Source organism: Lepidochelys olivacea (genome assembly GCF_965140295.1).
Source record: "Lepidochelys olivacea isolate rLepOli2 genome assembly, chromosome: 1".
NCBI lineage: Eukaryota > Metazoa > Chordata > Testudines > Cheloniidae > Lepidochelys > Lepidochelys olivacea.
In genome coordinates this window covers 296,170,024-296,196,035 of record NC_140411.1, presented here as the reverse complement: position 1 = coordinate 296,196,035, position 26,012 = coordinate 296,170,024, and the positions used below count along the sequence as shown (strand labels likewise).

At 43.3% G+C, this 26,012-nt stretch overlaps 1 protein-coding gene across 1 annotated transcript in view; it reads left to right on the top strand.

Annotated features, from left to right (window-relative positions):
* The window catches only part of LOC311531739 (uncharacterized protein), a 130,964-nt gene extending 108,921 nt beyond the window's left edge, over window positions 1-22,043 (top strand). The window contains exon 6 of the mRNA XM_084649404.1: window positions 19,338-22,043. The gene's annotated coding sequence lies outside the window, so the exon portion shown is untranslated. The remainder of the gene's footprint in view (window positions 1-19,337) is intronic.
* Window positions 22,044-26,012: the final 3,969 nt, after the last annotated feature.

Sequence of the window (26,012 nt, the reverse complement as noted above, 5' to 3'; positions counted from 1 at the left end):
ACCTTCCATAGGGCATCATGGTTGATAGAGCCAAAGGCCTTGGTTAGGTCGATTGAATGCCATAAACAGTTCCTGGTGTTGCTCTCTGCACTTCTCCTGAATCTGTCGTGCCATGAAGATCATGTTGGTTGTGCCTCGGGATGGTCTGAAGTCACACTGTGACTCGGGGAGGAGTTCCTTGGCAAGGGGGAGGAGTTGGTTTAGTAGGATCTGGGCAAGAATCTTCCCTGCGATGGAGAGGAGAGCAATACGTCTGTAGTTCCTGCATAAAGATTTGTTCCCTTTGTTACAATATTAATAAAAATGTTGGCATTCTTAAAGTCAGGTAGAATTTCTTCACAGGTCCAGATTTTGTCGAGGAGTTGGCAAAGCTTTTGTGCTGGAGCATTGTTCCACCAGCTTTAAAAACCTCAGATGGGATGCCGTCTGGGCTTGGTGCCTTGTGATTTTTTTTTTTTTTTTTGTCTGAGGGATGGCATGCCGGACTTCCTCAGATGAGGGATCAACATGGTGTTCCATTGCTGAGCATTGTGGAATAAACTTCAAAGAGCTATCCAACCGCCGTATAACAACTTAAGTTGTCCAACCAGGACAGGCATAATTTCCACTGACCCACACAATGGTGTCCATGAGATCTAAAATTATCTTAGCACCAATAAAACATTTGTGACAGGATTTTGGTCATTTTTGGAAGGAAATCCCCTCTTCCCAAACACAATAAAAATATGTTGGGTTATTCAGAGGTGGTTCTATACTTTTCAGAACGTGGGCCTTATCTCACTGGAGAGAGTCTCATGAAACACTTCCCCACCCAGTCAGAATTGGGCAGACCATCTCTTTGCCAGTTTATGATCAGATAGCATTCCTGCAGCACCTAGAAAAATTGCTTATATGGAAAAGTAAAGTATTTTTCTTTGTCTTCTAAAGATATTTAGTACCTGGAAACAAATTAAGTTGCCCATGGACCATCCACAAGTGCTTTGCTAGTCCATGAATTGCAGTTTGCAACATCTAGGTTATAACATATCACGTGGTAACATGCAATGGGACAACATATTTTGTCTGAAACAAAGTGGGTTTTGAATTTGATGTATTTGCCATGTACTGTGCATCTCCTAAACAGAGAGCAACAGATTGATGGTGTTTTCAGGGTCCTATCCAGACCAGCAAAAATGGGGAAGGAGTGGGGTTGGTGGAAGGATTCTCTTAGCCTTTTCCACTCTTTACTGTAACTTGAAAGCACTATTACTGTTAGTATAGTGGGACTAAATGGAAAATTTCCTCATTCTCTCTACTGCCACATGGGGGCTGACAGCCCATCCACACCAGGAAGATTCTCTGCTTGAACTGGGGTTGAGTGGGCCTCCTTACTAGCTCTCTGGATACAGAAGATTGGGGTTGGGGAGTACAGGCAGCCTGCTGTCCTAAGAAGGAGCAGCAGGGAGGAGACAGCCACTATGCCAAGATGCCCAAAAGACATCATGGGTAAGACCATGGGGAGTGGCTTGCAGGGAGGATTGTTTAGCAGAAGAGAAATCATCACCTCCTTGTCTGGGAGCAAGGAAGGAGCAAAAGGGATCTTCATTATTGCACCAAAGTCAGTGCTGCAGGGGTGAACCTGTTTTTTTTGTTTTGTTTTTGCTTGTTTCCCCCCCCCAAAATTGTTCTGGTCTCACCGGGTCTTTGACTTGGCTGAATTTGTTTTGCAGATTGTAAACACTTTAGAAAAATACTTTGAGAGGAGTAGAGAATCTCAGATTACATCAGGTGGACAGGTCCTGTATTTGACCCTTTGAGGCTTTCTATTTTTCTCTATATACAGGAAAGACAGAATTTTTTTGGTCTCTTGTGTAACTGCCTGTTACAGCATGATTAGTACTTTCTTCTTAAAAGCCTCCTTAATACATGTGGGTTTGGGACCCTGCAGTGCAGTGGGCAAGAAGCAGACTTTGCTTGTCTTTTAATTTCCTTTGGAGAGGCTGTCACTCCCCTGGCAGTCTGCTTTTGAAGCCCTCAGGTCCCTGAACAAACCTGAGCAGTGAGATAAAGAAAGAATAACTCCTACTACCAGCTTCACACAGTGAGAGTTTATTGGTTTACTCAGTGGGAGGTTTCTCTTTGCCTCCCTTTGTAACATATTGGCTTGCAGACCATGTTGAAGAGTCTTAGTTTAAGTGGCAGCTGTGGTGCATTGTGAGACACACATGCAGGAAGATGGGACCTGCTAATTTCTTTACTTGACTCTAGCGTGTGGACACCCGTGGACAGGCACAGCATGAGCTATTTATGCATAGTATGTTGACAGATCAATTTTATATCCGATCAATAATGAGTTTTGAAGACCATAAAAACTCCACTCTGAGGAGAATTAAAAAAAAGTGCATTGCTTCAGAAAAGCATTTTTGTTAGATAATCAAAATCTCCCCTTCAGCGGCCTTGGTTTCAAAGGGAGCTGCCAATTGCCAGCATGACAGCTACTCTGATCTAAACTGAAAGACCCCTGATGGTGTTTGGCAGATTTGGGTCCTAAACTCATCCAGGTTTCACTCTCATTTAAAATACTTTACTTTACAAACAAAATCAAAATGTAGCTTGGAAGGCTCATTGTTCCTATGGGCCCACACCCACCCACCCATTGGGTTCTGGTACTGCAATATGAATTGTGTTATGTGGCTGAAGAAAAGGTAGGGCAGAAGGCAAGTTTTGCTCCCAGTTATGCATCCACAAATCTTATTGACTTAAATGGGAGATGCACTCATGTAACTGAGAGCTAATTTGATTCTAAAGTTTTAAAAACAGTACAATAAATTTGTGCTTTTTTCCATTTAAAAACTTACTATTGAAAACATTTTCAAATTTCTTTATCTACTGAGGCTCCAGGGTTGCTCTAGTTTATACTCATTGCTTATGACCCAAAGGGGCCAGTCTGGCATCTGGGGATTAGCAGGAGCTATGGATGCCTGGCCACCCCACCCTTTCTTTTTGGCCTTACCCTATGCACAAGTGACTGCCATTGGGGGTGGTAAAAACATGGAAGCTTTACACTTCCCAAGGATACCCCCCTACGCAGGAGGAATCCTTAAATAGTTAGTTCAACTGGTTTTAGAGATTCTTTGCTTTGCACTACCAGAACGTGTACTCTGTTTTGGCAATCCTACCAGGGACTGGTAGTAGACAGCAGATATTGCATGTTATTTTTTTAAAAAGCCTACAGTAAACTCTTCCACATGAAGAGCTTAGAAAATGTGAACTCTAGGAGGGAGTCCTGTAGAGCTCACCTCTCTAGTTTGTGAGATAACAGGCCAAGTTTATTCTACTGAGTCAGCAACTGACTGTTTCATGGGGGTTGGGGGAAGGCAACAATAAAATTGTTCAGACCTGTAGCACATCAGTCAAATTAATAAATACGGCCCCTGATAATTCTGCAGCTCACCACAGGTCACTGAAAACATAATGATGTTACCATTTAGGGAAAAAAATTCACTATCCTATGGCACACAAGCTGATGTTCACCAACTCAGAGGAATTTATAATTAGCCTAGTAATTTGCTCTAGGAATGTTAAGGGACAACATTTAAACAATATTTCTTTTTCATTAATTTAAGCCTGTGCTTGACTCCTATTGTGTCACATTCAATTCCTCCATATTATATTTGTATATCTATTGATCATGACACAATAGTAATTTCTGTCCTATCATATATGACATGCTAGAACTCACTGGGCCTGTAGAGACTCTGTCTCTGGGCTGGCAGGCAAATGGTTAACCATTTTTTCTGTGGGAAGGAACACAGCTGTTCACCTTTGCTGCACAAACCCTCAGGAAGGGGCAGGTAGAGCTGTGGACAAGGGCAGACCCTTCTTCTCTTCTATATAAGAGCATGGATGCTGAAAGATGCAGTTATGTTCATGGATTCAGGGAAGCCTAAAGCCAGCCTGGAGTCTTTTGTTTAATTTCTTTTGATAACTGGGCTGAATGAGCCCTTTGAATCCCCCTAACCACCAGGGACTGAAGCTGGGAAATAGGCTGGAGGTCCTGACTTGTTTGTTTTTTAATCTTGTGCTCAGGTAAGCCATGCTCTGTTGGTCCCTTAAAGGGGTAAAACTCTTTTTAGGACACATCTTTAGTGATTAACTGGCAATAAAACCAATTCTTTTTGTCCTGTGGGTTTCTGACCCAGTGTGCTTGCTGCTGTCTGCTCCTCCCATACAGGCCCCATGTGTCAATACCAAATTCACAACTGGTGTAATTATCCTCTGGAATTATACCAGTGCCCAGTATTCAAGGTATCATACAAATTGATATAACAGCTACTGCAATTGTTTCCTTTTAATCTGCTGTTTTCACACACTCACCATCACCTTGAGAGAAATGGGCATGTAGGTAGCTCTAGTGCTCATGAAAGTGAAAAAGTGAATCTACTGGCTGACTGAAGACACACAAGTGATAAGTTCTGTGCAAATTCTCCCCCTTATGCTCAAGTTACTCTTCTCAGTCCTAGCTTGAGTGAAAGTGGTCACACTGCAAAATAACAGTTGAGATGCTGTGTTCACATGGGCACTGAACTCATTTGTGTGTGGTGTTAAGACTTCTGGGGGCACATCTCCTAGTTCTTTAGAAAGTAGTAAGCTGAGCCTCTCTAGGGATTCTTTCCCAGTAATTGTGAGAGAACTCGCCTGTCCTTTCTGGGCACACAAGGGGAATTGTGGGAAGGCATTGGAGAACTAGTGGCACTCAAGCGGCACTAGCCTCCAGTCATACTATGGGATCAGTGTGTCAGCAAGTGACAAGCTCCGTTCATTTGAGTGTTAGACTATAGTGCCTCTCAGGCTGGCCAACTCAAGTTTAAAGCACCAAATGCACTTGAGTTGAGGGTTTTTGTTTGTGGATAGGACTCAAGATAGGGGTAGCACTTGAATTATATTGCTCAAGTAAACTTTGAGAGTCAGAGAGAAGGTGTCCTACATAAATGAAGCAGGGATTGGAGCGTCAAAGAGTGATGATTAAAAGACCAAAGTAAACTGCTGAGTGAGGTTTATTTAAAAATCCCCCCAACAAATTAGTGAAGGGAAATGAGAAAATGTAAGAAAAGGTCATAATAATAAGGGGAAACTAGATATGGCATTACTCACAGCTCTCTTGTGCTGTTTTTGTTAATACTGGTGTTTTATATAAAATTTCATAGGACTGGCTAGCTCTTTTAGTCAAAGACACACAAACGGTGCTACTGGAATAGACCAGTTAGTCCTGTGTCTTTTCTCACAGAGTGGCTGAAATAAAGTAGGATATTTCAGAGAAGGTAAAAACTTAATTCCACCTAACAATGCAACTAATTCTACCTAAAAATTACTGCTTTCCTAGCATGGCTAAGTCTGTGATTAGAAATCAGTTTCTTGGACTGTCAAAGGCACGGACATTAAAATTTACTGAACTAAAACATAAGTTAGTAGAAAAGCTTTGATTCTCTCTCTCATCATTGTGTCAAACAGCAATACCCTTAGGGCCTGATCCAGCTTTATGGCTGTGATTTACCCACTGTGTGCAGGGTGAGCAGAATGTGGCAATAGTATCAGATATGCAAAAAAAAAAAAAAAGGAACGTAAATGAGCAGATATGCAGAAAAATCCTTGGGCAGAAATCTTCTCTTCAGGCACCTGGACATACCATATGTGAACCCTACATAAGAGCATTGTATCCTTGGCTCACTGACTGCAAGCAAGATCAACCTGCAGCCAAGCAGCTTTAAAAAACCCTCAGCAGCTGCAGCCAATTGGGAGTTTGTGGAGGCAGCCATGCTGCAAAGGAAGCAAACCCAGACTGTGCGACCGCCTCTTGCTGATATTTAAAATCAGTGTAGATGGGAGATACAGTGATGACACAGGGCGCCCTATGCAGGCCACACATCCGCCACTGCAGTGATGCTATGCCAGATCCGAAGGTGAACAGGAAAGTGAGGTTGATTACACAGATTGAAGTAGAAGCTGGCAGCAGGGCCATTAGGGTGCAGTTTAAACGGATGCAGTTGGTCAAGTTTGACAGTCTTGACTTGTCTAAAAATGATCAGCTGGTAAGGACTGTTTCCAGAGGAATGGACCATCCTCTTCCCTTCAACCCAACCTGGACGAGCTCTACTAGCTGGCAGGGTGTGAGGGACAGATCTATGGTGCCACCTACTCTCCATTCCTCCCCTGCTTACTTTCCACTAAGTTGCACCTACCTGGGTATCAAGCCCTGCACTCACCTCACCTCAAGGGCTGAAATTCTGGGCAGCCTCAAAATGGTAGGAAGACTCCTTACTTCCTCTTTATCTCTCCCTCTTGGCACACATATACTTATAAAATGCAGCCAGATAGAGGCTACGCCCAGTATAAAGCTTGCTGTGGCTCTCAGCTATATACTTTATTTGACCCATCTTGACATTCTGCTTTAAAGGTTGTCTGCACTGCAATAAATAATCCACAGCACTGAGTCTCAAGAGTCCAGGTCAATTGACTTGCATTCACGGGGCTCGGGCTGTGGGGCTTAAAATTGAAGTGTAGATGTTTGGGCTTGGACTGGAGTCTGGGCTTTGAGACCCCACCCCATTGCAGGGTCTCAGAGCTAGGCAGCCCAAGCCTGAATGGCTACACTGCAGCTTTTAGCCTGGCAGCCTGAGCCCTGCAAGCCTGAGTCAGCTGACCTGGGTCAGCTGCAGCTGCACGGGGAGGCTTTGTTGCAGTGTAGATGTACCCTAAGTGACGTGTGTCTCCTCTTTGTCTTCGCAATAATTTCTTAGCGCCAAAGGCCACAAAACCACAGTACACTTTCATATCATCATCTTTAATCATTAACTGTTATCTCCTAAACTAATACTTCTGACATTTGTCAGTCTATTTATATAGCAGACTGTCCCTGAATTTTGAAGAGTCATTTAAATCAAACAATTTGGGAAGGGTTCCAAAAAACATCCAACTGCCCTGTTCTTAAATAAAGTAAAAGCGCTGGCACAATACTGTTTTATCTAGCAAGCTTGTTTAAAATAATAATAATAATATATTAACATACAATGATAGCTATTTAAAATATAGAACTTCAAGTGCAAACAAACTTGTATCCAAGTCTTATTCCTTAATTGTATGATTAACTAGGTGCATCGAAGTGATGAGTGCTCCATCTGAAAGCCGTTAAGGGATCAACTGAAATCTTAAATTGTGTTTATATTAGAATAAAGTATCAGAATGGCAGAAGACTGGCTGGAGGACTATCTATGTCTGTAACTCTTACTAAGTACATTGTTATGCCTTTTTTAGTTTTTATTTGTATGTTAGATCTGATAAACCCAGTGCAGCTCTTGTCAAGATGATTACTATATTACTCCCATGTTGAAAAGCTACTACTTCTCCTTCAGCCTCAGGCCATTTACACCAATATAACTAAGGTATGATAATTTCTTGATCAGCAGTTTTTGAACTGTGGAATGTGAGTTGGTTTAAAAGTACAGCACTAGAATGAGAATGCATAACTATCCTCATTCAAATTACAAAAGGTGGGTGTGACAGAATCCCCAGGGTACAATTTGGAACTGTGGGACTGCTGTGCCCCCTTAATTCTCCAGCCTGGGCTATCTCACACAATGCTATGCCAGTGACAAGCCGCAAAACCCCTCCAGGTGCTGTGATCTCTCAGCCATCAGCATGTGGAGCCCCGCACCCAGCTAAATTGCATGAATGCTCCCTGAGCCACTCAGTCTTACAGAGAGAGGCAACAGCCAATCACACCAACCCCCAGTCTTGCACCCCAGAAATATACCGTCTTACACTGCTCTAGGCTTCCTTGGACAGTGCAAGCTCATTAATTAGTTTGCCACTCCAACAAAAAGCAGTGGATGTGCAACAGGCCTTGTTAACCTGAGCTGAGATTCCCCAAACATTTCAACCAAAACCACACAGTTTTAGGTAAAATATAAAACAAATTTATTAAGTACAGAAAGACAGATTTTAAGCGATTATAACTAGCAGGCAAAGAGATCAAAGTTGGTTACACAAGAAATAAGAATAAATATGCAGTTTAAATTCTACAGACTAAGCAAGATTAGAATCAAGTAGTCTCTCGCCCTAATAGATGTTACCAGCAGCTCAGAGTTCTCAATGCATAGGCTGGATCTTTCCCAGCCTGGGGCCAATCTCCGCAGTTCAAAGTCTTTGTCTTCCAGATGATTTTCCAGATGTTGAGATGGGAGAGGAGAGGCAAATGATGATGTCACTGTCCCTCTTTTATACTTTCTTCCAGCTGCTAGAAAGATCCTTGCTGTGACGTGGGGGTCAGGCAGTCCCCTTGCATATGTGCCCTCTCTAAGGATCCTCTGGGAGAGTGGATTCTTCTTGATAGGCCATCAGTGCCTGTCTGGCCATTGATGGTTGCTCCTTTGTCCCTGCTGAAAGGCCAGCTGTGGGTGTCTCCCAACCTTACAACATATTTCAGTAACACATACAGCAATTCTTCATAACTTCACATACAATGATAGTACATACAATCTAACAGGATATTAATGTTTAATAGATCAAGATTTTTAAAATGATACTTTCGTACAATGCATGTTTTGTGAGGTATCATAATCATATCACAGTGGTGAATAAGGGGGGGTCCAGGGTACTACTTTGAGGTACAGCATGTCATAGTGGGGCTCCAAGTACCTTTTGAGTTTTAGATATTTAGGAACATTAAGTCTTAGCAGCCAAGAACCGCAGCTCTGGAGAAAGGTGAAATTCCCATAATAAAAAGGGATTTCCCTCTCCTCCTTCCTGCCCACCCACCCTATTGCAGCATTTTGGGTAAAAGTTCAAGTAAACTTTGTGGAGAGTCTGTGAAGATGAAGTTGCTTTGTGGGTGGGACTGAAGTGGACATGGGGCAGGATTTACTTTGGTGTTTGGGCCAGTGTTGGCAACCCTGCTCCATGCGTACCACTTTGGGTTTGATGCCATGAACCCTGAAAAGATGGATGTGTTGTTCGGCAGCTCATATAACCCCACTCCATCCTCCCACCCCCGATTACAAGCAGTTTTTGATTTCAGGAAACGGCACAGTGTGTGGCATCCTGCCTTGTTCTAGGTTCTCCTTAAAGCAGTCCCAGGTTGGCTTCCACATACAGTGTTAGCTTTCTGATCACTGGTCCGCAGATCTGCAATGTTGTCTCTGTAAAACACCTTCCTGTGTCAACAATGGAGTGACAAGAAATAGAGTGCTTGTGTTTCTTTAAGCAAGAGGGCCAGAGGGTGCCTAACCATCTGGAGTGGGTAAATATTATCCCTATTTTACAGATGGATGGTTGAGGTCACTGTGCAATAGGAGGTAATGAATGTTGCAGTATGTGAGTATGTATGACTATATCCTACCATTTGAACACCCCCAATGCTAGATTAGACCCCGCAAATGGAGTGTTTTTTAATTATTATTTTGCTTTATGCCTACATTACAGGAACACTTAACCTAAGCATTCAGTACCTTTAATGTATCTTTATAGCCACATGAACGCCTATAGAAAATAACAAACCAACATCTTATCCTTACTACAGATATTACAAAACAGTGGCTTGCAGTGTTTATGTACTAGGCAGCATCCTGAGCAATAATGTTTGTTTAAACAGTACTTTTAATCTGCAAAGTGTCTTGCAGCATTAGAATTCTAGAATATTAGGGTTGGAAGAGACCTCAGGAGGTCATCTAGTCCAATTCCCTGCTCAAAACAGGACCAACACCAACTAAATCATTCCAGCCAGGGCTTCATCAAGCTGGGCCTTAAAAACCTCTAAGGATGGAGATTCCATCACCTTCCTAGGTAACCAATTCCAGTGCTTCACCACCCTCCTAGTGAAATAGTATTTCCTAGTATCCAACCTAGACCTCCTCCACCGCAACTTGAGACCATTGCTCCTTGTTCAGTCATCTGCCACCACTGAGAACAGCCTAGCTCCATCCTCTTTGGAATCCCTTTAGGCAGTTGAAGGCTGCTATCAAATCCCCCCTCATTCTTTTCTTCTGCAGACTAAATAAGTCCAGTTCCCTCAGCCTCTCCTCATAAGTCATGTGCCCCTTCCCCTAATAATTTTTGTTGCCCTCTGCTGGACTCTCTCTCCAGTTTGTCCACATCCCTTCTGTAGTGGGCTCAATACTCCAGGTATTGGCATTACCAGTGCCGAATAGAGGGGAATACTCACTTCCCTCAATCTGTTGACAATGCTCCTCTTAATACAGCCCAATATGCCGTTAGCCTTCTTGGCAACGAGGGCACATTGCTGACTCATGTCCAGCTTCTCATCCACTGTAATCCCCAGGTCCTTTTCTGCAGAACTGCTGCTTAGCCAGTCGGTCCCCAGTCTGTAGCGGTGCATGGGATTCTTCCTTCCTACGTGCAGGACTCTGCACTTGTCCTTGTTGAACCTCATCAGATTTCTTTTGGCCCAATCTTCCAATTTGTGTAGGTCACTCTGGACCCTATCTCTACCCTCCAGCATATCTACCTCTTCCCCCCACCTTAGTGTCATCTGCAAACTTGCTGAGGGTGCAATCCATCCCATCATCCAGATCATCAATAAAGATGTTGAATAAAACCAGCCCCAGGACTGACATTAAGCCTCACAGTCCCCCTGTGAAAGAAGTAATTTAGCTTTCTCTTGCAAATAGGGGAAATGAAAAAGAGAGCTAAGTGATTTGTCCAAGGCCATAGAGAGAATCCGCATCAGTGAGAATTAGAATACAAGGGTTCCTTGCGTCTAGTCCCGAGCTGAGAGCACTTGTCTGTGTCTCTGTCTATGTATAGACAATAGTAAAAGTCCTGATTGCCTGAGGTGATAGAGAAGGGAATAAACGAACATGTTCAGCAGTGGAGTCCTAGCTGCATGTGATTTATTTTGATTATTATTATTTGTATTATGTTAGTACCTAGAGACTTCAGCATGACTGGGGCCCATTGTGACAGGCAATGTACATACTCATAGTGTGACACTGCCTGCCCCAAAGAATTTACAATTTAAAGGGAAATTATCAATGGCACGAAGAGGAGATAGGTGCCTATCACTCCAAACGGGTGGGAGAAAGGAAGAGTCATCATCTTCAGGAGACTGAGGTCCAGAGAGATTTAGGTATGTCCATGCTGCAATCAGGGGTGGGATTGCAAGGCAACCCATGTAGAGATACCTGCACTTGCTTTAATCTACCTAGCAAAACTAAAAATAGCAGTAAAGACACAGTGTATAAGCCCACCCAGAATCCTTGTTACATATTCACATTGTTAGCCCAGACTGTCTTGCCATGCCTTCACTGCTATTTTTAAACATGATGGATTAAAGCTAGCATGGGTATGCCAACCTGAGCTGTAATACACCTCCATTTGCAGAATGGACATACCCTCAGTGGCTTGTCCAAGGCCACCCACCAAGCTTATGGCACAGCCGCATCCGTTATGATGGTATTACAGGACTGGGTAATGGGCAGATGCCAGGCTTCCCAAATGTGTGTTGGATGTACCTTGCATTTTTCCATCTGTACAGTAACTATCCATTTCACATATATACCATCATCCTGTAGCCCTTCCTTGCAGTTCGCTTGCTTCAATTTCTGTATAGTGACAACTAGTGTGCAGATGTATTGCTACTGCTTTGCCACAACTGCTATTTTTAGTTGTACCCATCTGTGGGACACAGGTTGTATTAGTGCATGTGTAATCCCTTTCTTTTTTTCGTATTTTCTGGTGTTCGGCCAAAAACCTTATTGCTGTAATTACTGCTGCTGTTTCTACATGCTCCGAGTTGATATGGAAGGTGGCAGCATAGAGGCTTGGTGGCAGTGTAGAGCAGTGGTGGGCAACTTGCAGCCCACGGGCTGCATGCGGCCCATCAGGGTAAGGTGATTGCTGCGAGACGTTTTGCGGATGTTGACCGACCGTAGGCACGGCACCCCACAGCTCGCAGTGGAATGAGAGCTGCGGGAAGTGGCAGCCAGCATACCCCTGAGGGCTCATGGGTGGGGCCAAGATGAAGTGTTTGGAGTGCAGGAGGGGGCTCTGGGCTGGAAGTGAGGGGTTTGGAGTGTGGGAGGGGTCCGGGCTGAGGCAGAGGGTTGGGGTGTGGGAGTGGATGAAGGCTCCAGGCTGGGGGGGTGCGGGCTTTGGGGTGCAGCCAGGGATGAGTGATTTGGGGTGTAGGAGGGGGCTCTGGGCTGGGGCCGAGCAGTTCAGGGTGTGGGAGGGGGCTCGGGCAGGGTCAGGGGGCTGGGGTTTGAGAGGGGGTGAAGCTCCAGCTGGGGGTGCTGGCTCTGGGGTGCGGCCAGGGATGAGAGATTTAGGGTGCAGGAATAGGCGCTAGGCTGGGGCCGAGGGGTTTGGAGTACAAGAGGGGGCTCAGGACTGGGTCAGGGTTTGGGTCTGGGAGGGGATGAGGAGTGCGGGCTCCAGGAGATACTTACCTCAGGCGGCTCCCAGGAGGCGGCTGGCATGTCCCTCCAGCTCCTAGGTGGAGGTGCACCCACGGGGCCTTCGCGCACTGCCTCCGCCCTGAGCACTGCCCCCGCAGCTTCCATTGCCTTCGGCTCCCAACCAATGGGAGCGGCGGAGCCAGTGGTTGGGGCAAGGGCAGCTCGTGGAGTCCCCGTGGCTGTCTCTACAGCTAGGAGCCGGAGGGACATGCTGGCTGCTTCCTGGGAGCTGCACAGAGCCGGGTAGGGAGTCTGCCAACCCCACTGTGGCCAACCAGACTTTTAACGGCCAGGTCAGCACTGCTGACTGGAGCCACCAGGGTCCCTTTTCTACTGGGTTTTCTGGTCAAAAACTGGATACTGGAAACCCTACATAGCTTCATTGTTGTTGTTTTTCAAGCTAGTTAGATCAAAGCTAGTTGAGGCATGTCTACATGTGCTGCAATTACACCTCTGCATGCAGTGTAGGCAGCCAGCTGAGAATTCCTCCAGGAGAGGGAAATCCTCAGATGGCTTAAAAAAATTTAGGCAACAAAGATTCTGTTTTTGTGCAAAGGTCATAAAGTTTAATAAACAGAGGTGGGGGAAAGAGGAGAAACGTCTCAGTCACAGGCAAATGCATACCACAGTCTGTCAAAATGGAATGTTTCCAAGTTTTCCATGAGGTGCCAGGAAGTGTTAAATGTTTCCAAAAACATCCTTTTAAAGGATCCTTATTTTCTGGGATTGAAAAATGTAGAGGGTGATTTGCGGTCAGTTATAAAATAAAGAGTCCGTTATATGGTAAAAGGTGCAAGGCCTTGAGGAGTTACGCCAGACACTAGCATTGTCACAGCGTGCTTATCTAATGACAAAATACTTGACCAAGTAAAGCAAAAAATATGGAGAGATAAGGTACATCTGCTGTAATAGAGAAAAGAGATAAAGGCTACCAACGACAGAAGACTATGTACTTTAAATATTTTGTTGGCGGTTTCTGGAAGCCAAAAAAACCTGAAGGCCTACACAAACTAAATGATCTCTTATACAAATATAGGTATCTAGTGCCAGTATTTACTCACAGTTAATCCTCACTCAGGTACCAAATTTATGTCTTGTTTAGATTCTCATTCAGTTAGGATTTTTTTCTAGGTTCCAGGGGAGCTAATTGCTCCAATAATGAAGGGATTTTGAACATGAACAGTTAGATTTGTTCACAGACACTGTACCTAATTCTCTGCTGGTGTAAATGGTATTAGAATAAATGGGACTTTCCGAGACTCCTAAACTGGAAAAAGCAGCTATTCCGTTTCCATTTATCCAAGCCACCACCAGCCAGTAAGTTCCTAGAACAGAATAGTAGCTAATTCTTTCTGCCAAAGCAAAGCTTCATGGCTAAATACAGAGAATAAAACACCACATACATATTGCTCTCCATAAGAAATATTTCTCAGTGCTTTATGACATGTAGAGTAGGTAAATCAACAGAAGGAGACTGAGCAAATACAAACCAAAAGCAGCATGTTAATCTATTTTAAAAACATTAGTGTGAGTCAGTTTTTGTTGACAATAGTCAGTAAATTTCACAAGTGACCAGTATCTTGAGAAAATGTCTGGCCCCAGGGGACTAAACATAAAATAAATAGATTTTAAGGCCAGAAGGGACTATTATGATAATCTAATCTGACCTTCTGCATCACACAGGCCATGGAATGGAGAAATTAGTGTAACTACTTCTCTTCCAAAGCTCAAGAGGGACATGGAGGAGAAGATAGAGTTAAACAAACCAGAAAGGTCAGAAGAATTGCCCAATCCTTGGAGTGTTTCGGGAGCATAATCTTCATTACCATACTGCTATCTCCATTGGCAGAGCTGTGTGGGGAAGATTGCACAATGCCTGCCCACAGAAATTTAGGGTGAAATTTTTCAAAAGCTCCTAAGGGATTTAGGAGCTCCTAAAACCCTTAGGCATTTTTGAAAGTCTCTCCCCCCTAGAAAATAAATTACTTCTGACTTTTCTGTGCGTTTTTTTTCTTGAAGAAATATTTTGGAAATTAGTTTTATATATTAAGATAATTTTTTAAAATGAGACTAATTTAAAAGTTTAACATGTAAATAACATGAAAGGCTAAGTGTTAAATGTCTCTTACGAGTCCAGGTCCAAGCGTTATGATTAATGAACATCATTAAGGTTGATTGTCATGGGGGACATGGATTCTGTGACTTCCTGTGTCTTTCAGAGATGCCTGTGACTTTTTTTCTATGCCCTTTTGTAGCAGTTGAACACAGAGGTGAAAAGCATGTGAAAGTCCTGCTACACAAGACAGCTCAGAAATTTGGAAGGAAAAAAATCAGTCAGCTCACAAATCCATGTCTTTTTTCCAAATCTGACAGGACATGCCTGTGATGTTCCATAGTGTTTTCCATGACCTAGCAACAGTCCTAGTCATGGCTTTCTCAGTATTTATTTTATATACTGCCCTAAAATGGGGCAAAACCAGTAGATTAGTTTACATTTACCTCCTCATAGTGGTTTTTTTTTTTTCCTGTCTCGGGGGTCCATGAACTTGACAGTTTAAAGAGTGCCACCTATTGAATTGCCAGCATCATAGCCTGCAGTGCCTGCATTGTCCTTTGTATTGACATATGAACCAAAAAAGCCTCACTGCTTTCTTTGAGATCTGATGACATTCGAGCAGCGGTTTTCAACCTGTGGTCCGCAGACCCCTGAGGATCCGCAGACTATGTCTAAGATTTCCAAAGGGGTCCGCACCGCCATGCGAAATGAAAAACGGTTGAAAACCACTGCATTAGAGCCTGAGATGACATATCTACAGTACAATTAGTTCATTCCTGGGAAGATCATCATCAACCCTTGTTCACATTGGTGAAAAGTTACTCAGATAAGAAGTCCCACTGATCTTATACTCCTAAAAACCAGTGTTAGCAAGGGGTTGATAATCTGGCCCTCTAGGAGGATAAATTCAGGATTTCTGTCTATATCTCAGAATGTCTTTGCTTCAGTTTTGCCCTCACTGTTACTTTAACATAAAGTATGGTGCTTTATTGTAATTGTGTATGTGTGAATCTCTTGAAGTCTGACAGTTTGTGGATATCGTGAACTATTTTTGGTGCTTGAAAAAGTCTGCATTTCTAATTTTTTTCTGTATAATTTAAACCTATGTGCTTTTTTCACTCATTTTTCAATTCAATTCTATTGGGTAGTTCAAAAATCTATAGAAAGGTTTTCTATTAAACCCTCTAGGTCTTTAAAGTGTCTCTTAAGTATAGTGCAAATGTTTGAATCTGAGTGAGTTTCCATCCCACAATATTCAAGTGAGTTCAAAATTAGGAAAAACTAGTTAGCTCATTCTTAATTATGGCCTCAATCCTGCAGTTTGATTTGCATGGAGTGACACATGAGCTCAGTTGCAGGATTGGAGCCTTAATTATCAGCATTGCTGGCTTCAACTGGAAATTCTGTGATAGTTTCTAGACAAGGAGCATTCATAAATTATTTGTCTATATCAGTGTCATCTTTAAAATGAAACTGTCCCACATGGTTAGCTATTAGAAATGGGAGGTCTCCGTCAGGTTCTGGTTCAAATTTTAAGTTTTGCTGTCTGACAAACTTCTTGAAAATCCATATTCTGAACAAAAATACGTATAAATAAAAGTAGTAAAACTATTTTTAAAAATTATAGTAATTGGAGAGAAGTAGGAAGACGGCAGTAGAATATTAAAATAGTGCCCAATAACTTGATCATATGTAAAATGACTGAATCAATAATCATTACTTTTAAAAGATGTATAAATGAAGATTGAATATAGAAAATACTGCCATGTTGACAACATGCAACAGTTCAGAGCTGCAGCTACACACTGCCAACAGGCTATTTCCACAGGTTTTTTAAGGCAAGGTCTGTGATTTCTCTATTTGGTTTTTTTATGTTGACTCCATATTTTTCTGAGTCTGCAGGGAGGGCGTGGCATGTCTCTGCAGCTCTGATCTGACGTAGCAAGATACGAGGCTCCCTTTCCTGTTGGAATTGTCATCAGGCCCTTGGGTATTACACAACAGCCCAGTTTATATTAATAGAATATTTGAAATATTTTCAGGTATTTTTTAAAAAGCCTCATGTTTTCCTTGTTTAACTTCTGATTACATTATTTATTTTTCTATCGTAATCAAAGGCAATAGTAAAAATAGCTAGTTTTCCTTTATAGCGGAAAATATTTTTGGCAAGCTGGTGAAAGTGGCTATTGCATTGTGTCTGGTCAGTTTGCTGTTTTCTTTGGCCCTATATTCCCACTGTAGCCTTAAGGATTTACCTATTGTGTAAGGGATTTTATCTGTATTTCTGAAGTCGTGTTTGTTGTCCATGTTTGTTCTGGACTAATGTTGCCAAGCGTGCTTTGGAAAGTATTTATTTTTTTTTCTCTTGTATGACGTCTTGTCCCAAGCATTCTGCAAAACATTTATTTGCTGTGCTCTAGTCACCAAATAAGACTTTTATTTGATTAACTGGAGGGCCTTTTTAATACCAGGGTTTCCACAAATGCTCACCACTATCCAGTCCTTCTTTTTCATGAATAAGATGCATATTACAATTGCTCACTGCCCTGCTCTTCTACTCAGGGTTGTCACATTTTTACCATACTTAAGGTATTTTATGTAACAAGATGAACCCACAAACCTCTCTTGACCCCAGTAAATCTAGGGTCTTGTCTACATTAAAGAAACTTATTGAATACTACCAACTTATTGAATACTGTCATTAGCAGATGTAAATGGTAGGTAGAGTTCATGAGAAGATGGAACTGTCTACCTCTCTCCTTCACTGTGATTCTTCTTTCCCCACTCACTCACCACCCCCTGCCTTCACCATTCATTTCTGACTCCTCCCTGCACCTCTACAACACAAGCAGCAGACATCAAGGCCGTTCGCAGCACTCCTGCTTTGGTTTTCCCATAATTCCCAAATCTGTACATTGTTGCTGTATGGGTAAGGGAGGGACGGGGGTGGGAAAGGGCAAGGTTAAAAAATTCCAAGGTTAGGTAAGTCATTGCTGTTAAAAGTCCAGCTGATACCATTCATTTGGATACACAAGAATTGCCCTTTGGCTTTGAATTATGTAACAGAATTCACAGAAATGAGTAATGCATGCTGCAGGATTCGAGAGCAACGCCTCTAACTTCCAAATTTTCAGGAAGTTGTGCAACTGTTATTACCACAATCAAGAACTGGTTATGCTCATACATTCTATTCCACAATGTATTCCTTAAATATCATCATCAAGTTATTTATTACTACTATTCTGCTAGTACCCACAATGGGCTAGATGTTGTTCAAACATATATAGAGGTACAGTCCCTGTTCCAAAGAGCTTACAACCTAATTAGGGGTTTACCATAATCAGCCTGCTAGGAATGCACAAACAAAGTCATTTTCTATCTTTAAAAGTTCCAAGGGCTATTTTTTTTAGTTAATGGAAAATGCCAGCATTGTATATGCTCAGGTTTCTGAATCTGAAACTGCTAATTTATGTCTCTGTGCACACTTGCATGATTTAGTGCACCATGAATGCATTGTTACAAATCGCATACTTTTTAAAGAAATCCTTTGCTGTCTTAAGCATCCATTTTGACAGTAAATGCTGCTAAGATGATCTCTGTCGATAGCTGAGAACTTTACTTGGAATTTCAACTCTGACACAGTATTCAGAGGGCAGATATGACACTGCAGATTAGCCAGATTAAACGTCTGTAACTTGGAAATGATCACCAATGGTCACTGAACATGTGATGGGATCTAGTGCATCAGGTTAGCTTGACACATTAATTTCTACTTTAGGGCCACTTCATGATATCCTTATTCACACTGAGGAGTACTTTTTATCCTCAAATAATTTCAGTGAAATAACTAGAACTACTCTAGGAGTGAGGTATTACTGAATGAGTAAGGGTGTCAGAGGTATGCTGCAGGAGAAAAGAAGTTGCTGTCAGATAAGTCTGTATTTAGGATTAAGCCAAGAGTAGGTTTCCCTGATGATAAAAGATGTGTCTGTATGTGGTATGTTTTTAAAGGGCTCAGGAGATCAGGGTCATTAAAAAAGGGTGGCTGGGAACTTCTCCTTCCCTCTTCACTGATTTTGGCAGTAAGGGTTTGCACCATCAGATTTAGGTAAATTTAAGCCCAAAATTTAGATTTTTGTATACACAAAGCTATCAAAGTTAAAAGACAAAAGTATTTGTCACCATAAATTATTGTGGGCCCCACCCTCTAAAAAAAAGTGTTTGTTTGGATTTAAAATACTCCCTTGGAATGTTTGCAACCAAAGCAGGGAGCATAATGGAAAATTGTATTTACAAATGTAATAAAACATGACTCACAAGAGCTGGGAAGAGACAATGGAACTTTATTTGCTGCTCCCAGTCACCTGGTCCAGTCAGAGTTTGGAAGGTTAATAGCAGTCATAGGTCAAGTATCCAGTGATACTAATGGCTATTGTTACAAATGTGTTCCTCAAGTCTAAGTCTTGAATCAGTCTGGCTATGTTTTTACCCTTTTATTTTTCTTATGTTGAATTAGTATGAAAGATAATTTTGAGACAACAGGGGGGTTCTAGAAAAAGCAAGTAGTTTAAAAATCAGTAGGTAGCACAAGTGGTCTACCAAACCAGTTTCATAGTTGGCCAACAAGAGTAGGTCACTGCTGCCCATAATAAATACATTCAGTTTTTTTAAACTATTTGGTTCCATTCTATTGAAGTAAATGGTCGATGATGCAATTATATACCTTATGTAGCCATGTAAATTGTTAAGTCTCTTGGAACCCTGCATTTAAGATTCTAATGTCAGGTTGCACTGTAACAAAATATTGATAAGCACACATGCATTTTTTTCAGACACACCACAGATGAATACCATCAGAAAAGAATTTCTTCCATTCTCCTGCAGCAAGACATCTTCTAGAATCCACAGTCACTCAGTATTTTACCAGATGAATGAATAAACCCAGCTCAGCAGAACACAAGACATTTATCACTGTTAGCATCTGAATAATCCCATTGAATTAAGTACATGGTTGGAATGGGCTAATGTGCTCAGCATCTTGAAGGGTAGAGCCTAAAGCCTGCAAATGATATACAGTCATAGATTTTAAAGCCAGAGGGGACCACCAGATCATCTACTCTGACTTCCTGTGTGTCTCAAGTCACCTACACCACCCAGGACCTGCACACTAAACCCAATAACTGAAATTAGACCAAAGTATTGCAGCCCACAGAAAACTAGACTGTTATATGCCACAGGGAGCATTTAGGGGCGACTGCAGTGACCATTGCCTAAGGTCCCAACAATGGCAGGGAAATGGACATACCCAGATAATCCTGGTGGGCGACTTGCACACACTTACTGCAGAGAAAGGTAAAAACATCTCAAGGCCACTGCCAATCTGACCTGAGGGAAAATTCCTTCCCAGCCCCACGTATGGTGATCAGTTTGACCCTGAGCATGTGAGCAAGAGCCAGCCAGCCAAGCTGAGAGACAAGCACCTGAGAGACAGAATGCTCGATGCCACCTCACACCATGGGCCCAGACTTGGCCGTCTATGATGCTTCAGAGGAAGGAGCCGAAACACACACACAGAATAGATTTGGCAGGGGAATCCCTGCCTTACCCTTGAGGTGGTTGGTTGAAGCTGCGAAGCATGAGCTTTTTAGGAATATATTTTTTAAGGCCAGATCCTCAGCTGGTGTAAATCTGCCCAACGCCATTGAAATCAATGCAGCTATATCTATTTACACCAGTTGAGTATCTGAACCTCAGAGTTTACATTGTGTTTATGTGAGAGGTTTAGTTTTTAAAACTAGTCATAACAAAATGCACTCAAACTGTATTTATTATGGACTGTATTTTAACGTGGGATCAGTTACAGTGCTATGAACGAACTACTCACATTTAGGTCTCATAGCGTCTCTAGTCACCAGAAACCGTCAATATATACCATTATTATCACTTACTCTCTCTTTTCACACATGCACATATAAATACAGTTTAGACAGAGAGACATTACTTTGCTGGAAGAATCTAGTTGATGTGGACACAATGGCAAAATGAGGACAGATACATGCATGGAATTAAGTGGCAGGCTGCAACTTTTATTAAACTTTTAACACAAGGGAGGGGCGCTACCAGCCCATCACCCATACTCTGCTAAGCCAGAGTTTTGATTGGTTCCAGTGTGAGTTACAGGGCTCCTTAACATATAACTCGTAAATGGTGCCAGAGTTACAGGGGTCCTTCCCATATAATCCATAATATGGGGTAGGGTCTCAGCCTATCACACAGGACTCAGTTCTCTCTGAGGGGGACAGAGGGTGCAGCACCTTGGCCCACGAGGCCACCTTGGCCCACAAAGTCTTACCTTGACCCACAAAGGCCACAAGGTCTGATCCTATCACATGAGCCCAAGACCTATCACCAAAATCCCAGGTCTTTTACCTCTGGGAACCATTCACTTTATTCTCTTAACCCCACTGGAAACCAGCTGCAGGGTTGCAACAAGTAAGCAACACCATTCCAGTACTGCAGTTAGATACCATGTGTGTTCCTCTTTAACCCACTGTGACTTGCAGGTGCTGTGAGGAAGGCAAAAAACTCCTTGGTCCTCTGGAATTTGGCCTATGGGGAAAAAATTCCTTCCTCACCAACTAAATAGGTGATCGGCTAGACCCACAGCCTCTGTCATTCCCTTGCTATTGAGATTGTCCCTCTTTCACTAGTGGCCCCATCAATTTCCCCACCTGCTGATGTGGGTGGGTGACATTTCTACAAATTGAGATCCAAGTTGTGAAGCCACAGGGCTAGATTCTGACACTTTTCTTCAGGCTGAATAGCATCTTGCTATACAATTAGTTCCATTGAAGTCAGTGGGACCATTCATGGAGTAAGTTGCTGTCCATTGTGAGGAATGACATCAGAATCTGTCCCAGGACAAACAATTAGATTGTTTGCATTGTGAGATGCGGAAGAGGGAAACCCCTGCTGTACCCAGTATGTGAAAATACAGTACAAAATTCCAAGATGGATTTCAATATTGAAACCCAAAAATTTGTATAAACTTTCAAGATATCACTGAGATAACAGTAGCAATGTCCTGTCCAGATGAGTATTTACAAGGAACACCACTTGTGTACACCATACATTTATTAACCTTTAGGCAGTGATGAGCTGCCAAAATCTTAACCGGTTTCCTCCTCACTCCACGAGGGGGTCATGGCCCATCCCCGCCCCCCGAGGACTCCTGCCCCATCGAACCCCCCGTGTTCCTTGACGCCCCCCCCGGACCCCTGCCTCATCCACCTCCCTCCCCTGTCCCCTGACTGCCCCCAAAACTGGTCAGGAGGGTCTTGTGGGCCACCGTAGTGGGTGCCCACCCCACCCCTAAGAACCAGAAGGACATGCCGGGGGGTGAGGTGGGGAGTCCCGGTGGTGCTTACCTGGGGCGGCTCCCAGGAAGCATCCAGCAGGTCCCTCTGGTTCCTAGAGGTGGGATAGCGTAGCTGGGGGGGAGCGGGGGAGCAACCGCTCCCCCCACTGATCACATCAAAAGTGGCTCCTTAGGCTCTGACTCCATGGGTGCTCCAGGGCTAGAGCACCCACAGGGAAAATTTGGTGGGTGCAGAGCACCCACCAGCAGCTCCCGGCCCCACTCCCGGCCCCAGCTTACCTCACCTCCGCTCCGCCTCCTCCCCGAACACCTTGCCCCGCTCTGCTTCTCTGCCCCCTCCTCCGGCTTCCCGCAATTACTTGCTGCGGTGTGGGCGGCCCTCCTCGCGCCCCAGCTCACCTCCGCTCCACCTCCGCCTCCCTGGGCCTGAGTGCAAAGCTGCCGCCTGCTTCTCAGCCCCCCCAGCTTCCCATGTGAACAGCTGATTTGCGGGAAGCTGGGGTGGGGGGGCAGAGAAGCAGAGCGGGGCGGTGCATTCAGGGGAGGAGGTGGAGGTGGAGCAGAGTGCTGGGGCTGGGCGCGGGGCAGGGAGCTGCCGGTGGGTGCTCTGCACCCATCAAATTTTCCCCGTGGGTGCTCCAGCCCCGGAGCACCCACTGAGTTGGCACCTAAGGCACCACTTTTGGTTGGTTGTTAAATTTAGAAGCCCTTTTAGAACCAGTTGTTCCTTGGACAACGGGTTCTGAAATGGCTTCTAAATTTAACAACCAGTTCTAGCGAACCGGCTCCAGCTCACCACTGCCTTTAGGTGAAAACTCTCTCCCACTAGGGTGACTTTGTGATGGTTGCATGTAATTAAGAAGTAGGAGGGAACCTGTGGTTTACTGTTTGAAGGCTGATTGACTCTTGTTCTAAAGGACAGTGAGCCTGTAATACAAAATTCTCGGTGAGCAATAGGAGTGCAAATATCTGTGTAACTGCCGCACGCATAGTATGGTTTAATTGATGTGGTTGTGGAGTGGGTAGAAGAGAGAACTCCTGTGAATGTTTCTGAACTCACTGCATCTGTGACTTGTTTCTATCATGGATAATAACATGACTAAGCTACACATGGCAATGTTTTGCTTGCACAGCTGACACTTCTAATTTCAGGGTATAAAGACAGGGAGAAGAAATGTAATATCATTGGAATAAATAACATTTCTTGCAGGAATCAGTATTTTATTTTTATGTTTCAACACAAACTGATTCAGTACTTTACAAACAGAACAGGCTCCATTCTTACATGCTGAAAGACAAAGCTTGACAAGAAGAGACAAAAGGAAACTCTTTAAGTCAAGGACGGTACTCAGAAATTATTGGTGAAGAAAAAAGGTAAGCAGGGTTTTGAGGAGAAATTAGTTTTCAAGGAGAGAATTGAAAGAGGGCATTTATGTCTATTGAAGCCAGTAAGGATTCAACACCTCTAAAAATCTGGTCATTGGTGTTTTTGCTTTTGGATACTGTCCAAGCATTAGGGTCAAGTTCAGCATGTAACCAAGCATATGAGTAGGAGATGAAGGGAACAGTGAGGAAAGAGGATTCATAGGAGAGTAGAAGGAAGTCACAACAGAGATAAAGATAGGGCCTTGCGGTAGAGTGAAGAGAGGTGTAAAGTCATGGAGGAAAAATCTACTGTAAACAGACCAAGCGTTGAACACGGTATGGATGAGACTCTATCAGTGAGGAAAGAGTAGATTTCAACATTATTTTACAGGAAGAAGACACCAGACTTGGCACAAGCTTGGATTCAACAGGAGAAAGAGTGAGGAGTTGAAGATGATGTATAGGTTCCGGTCCCAACATATTAGTGAGATAATCAACTTGTTAATCAGAATATGGAAGGAAGGAAGAGGCGAGATGAGAAGCATTATTCCTGTTCCTTCTCAAGTCATCCAATAAAGATGTTAACAACACTTACCTCAGCTGTGAAAAGGCAGCACTAAGAGGCCCACAGTTAGTTAATTTCTGACCCAAATTTGGGCTGCTTCAAAATTGAAAGAATGTTGTGAAGATTTTCTTCCACATTCTCAATAGCAGTTTTTTAAATCCACCACTCTGGGGGCAAGCTAGTAATTTTGATTTTTCTTCGAGTTCTTGCTCATGTTGATTCCATTCTAGACGTGTGCATGTGCACAGTTGTCAGAGACTTTTGCCTTAGCAGTATCCATAGAGCTGGCTGTTGTGCCCCCTTGGGTGCTGCACTCATGCGTCAGTATCTCAGGGGCTGCCAGCCCTACACCCTCTCAGTTCCTTCTTATTGCCTGTGGTGGTTGGTTGGAGTGCCTCTTTCCCTTGCTTTGCACGTTGTCAGCGGTTTTTTTCCTATTCTTTGAACCTCGTGTTCCAGCTGTAAATAGTTTGTTTAATAGTAGATTAGTTAGTAAGTAGTGTTACCCTCAGATTTTAGATGCCAATTATGTTACCTACAATTTTTGTCTACATTTTAACGAAAGGATAAACAAGGTTGCGGCCCGCTCTAAAGGAATTACCAGAATATTACTAGGGGGCTTGTCTCTGACCCGCAGAGGGCTCCCCAGAGCAAGCTAGTCTTGCTAACCCCTGGAAGGATATGGATACAGCCTTCCACACAAGGATAGACACAGAAGCAGAAATTCTTTGAAAACAGAAATAGTTTATTGAAGGAATTAGGTATTTACAGAAAAAGAAGAAATGAGTAAAGCATGATAAAATGTAACGGAATTAGATATTAAAATAAAGTGGCGCAGCAAATAAAAGACACAGGCTATATACCATACATAACATATAACAGTGTGATCATTCCCTTAACGCTAACATTTAACATCCAATAACCACTGGGTAGGGGAAGATCTCACTCAAACCACTGGCATCCAGCTTTATTTACAGGCGAAACCCACACATTCCTGAATAATAGATGGAGAATTGCACTTCTGTTGTTCTTAAGTGCCACTGAACGGTCAAAGGTCCTTCTATCTAAAAATGGAGATGTTGTCAGGGACGTTGTCTTCCCTCAGGAAGCTGTCAGAGCTGGTTCTGGCAGACGACTGAGGCCACAACGGTTACCCTCCAGCGGCAGTTAAGAGCTGCTGCTAAGGTAGACTGTTGGTTTGGTTGCTATAGCAGCCGTTGTCAGGGCAACCTCAGGAGTCTCCTGCTGCTGGACTGCTGCTTGAGGCTCCTTGCAGGCAGTGGCTCCCTCAGACCCCAAAGCAAATCCCACCCAGAGCCTTACAAGACTTCACCCAAAACCTGGCTAAAACCCTTTTCTTTCCAGGTAGATGTTCTTCAGGTAGCTTCTTTTCTTCAGAGGAGTCTTGCAGCTTCTGTTCTTCTTGAGGATCCCAAACCCACTACAGTGTGCTGGCTGTCGGCCTTATATACTGGTTGCTCTCTCCAGGTCTGCTCATTAACATAATTTATTGGCCTGTCTCAGCCAATCAGCTTCCAGCTTTCCAGCCTCTCTCCTATGACATCACATGGTCACATGTACATACATGTGCTTGGTCACATGTACCCACATATGCTTGCCTGCCTAGCTTCACCCCCCACAAGATGTCATCTTGGATTCCAGAAGTTTCTAGAAGGTTCTAGAAAGTTCTGGAAGATCATTCTCTACTACTACATCATCCCTATATCTGCCATTTTGGTCCACCATATTGTATCTTCTAAATTTAAACTATCACTAATTTTTACTTATTTAAAGCCTTAATCTTAAAACTAACCATTGCTTTATGCAAACCAAAGTGCCCTGATACTGTCACCACCCTAATTATGCAATCTGGAAAGATAAGATTTTTATGCTATTTAAATCCTTTATGAGGTTTTACTGCAAGCCTCTATTTAAGGTGCTGTAAGGTATTTCTAAACAACTAAAAGCAAAATCTCTCATTACAGTAGGTGTTAAGTACTGTAGTTGGTCAGTGAGGGTCCCAGTGGGGACTTTGACCCAGGCAGGGCATGCCCCAGTCCCTTGTTTTAAGCCCCGTTCTGACTGCAGCAGACCTATGCCTGTTAATGACCCATATGGTAGCTGTCTGAACTGTCCGAGAGAATCTCACGCTAAAGAGAAGTGTTGCATCTGTAAGAACTTTCATCCTAGGACACAGAA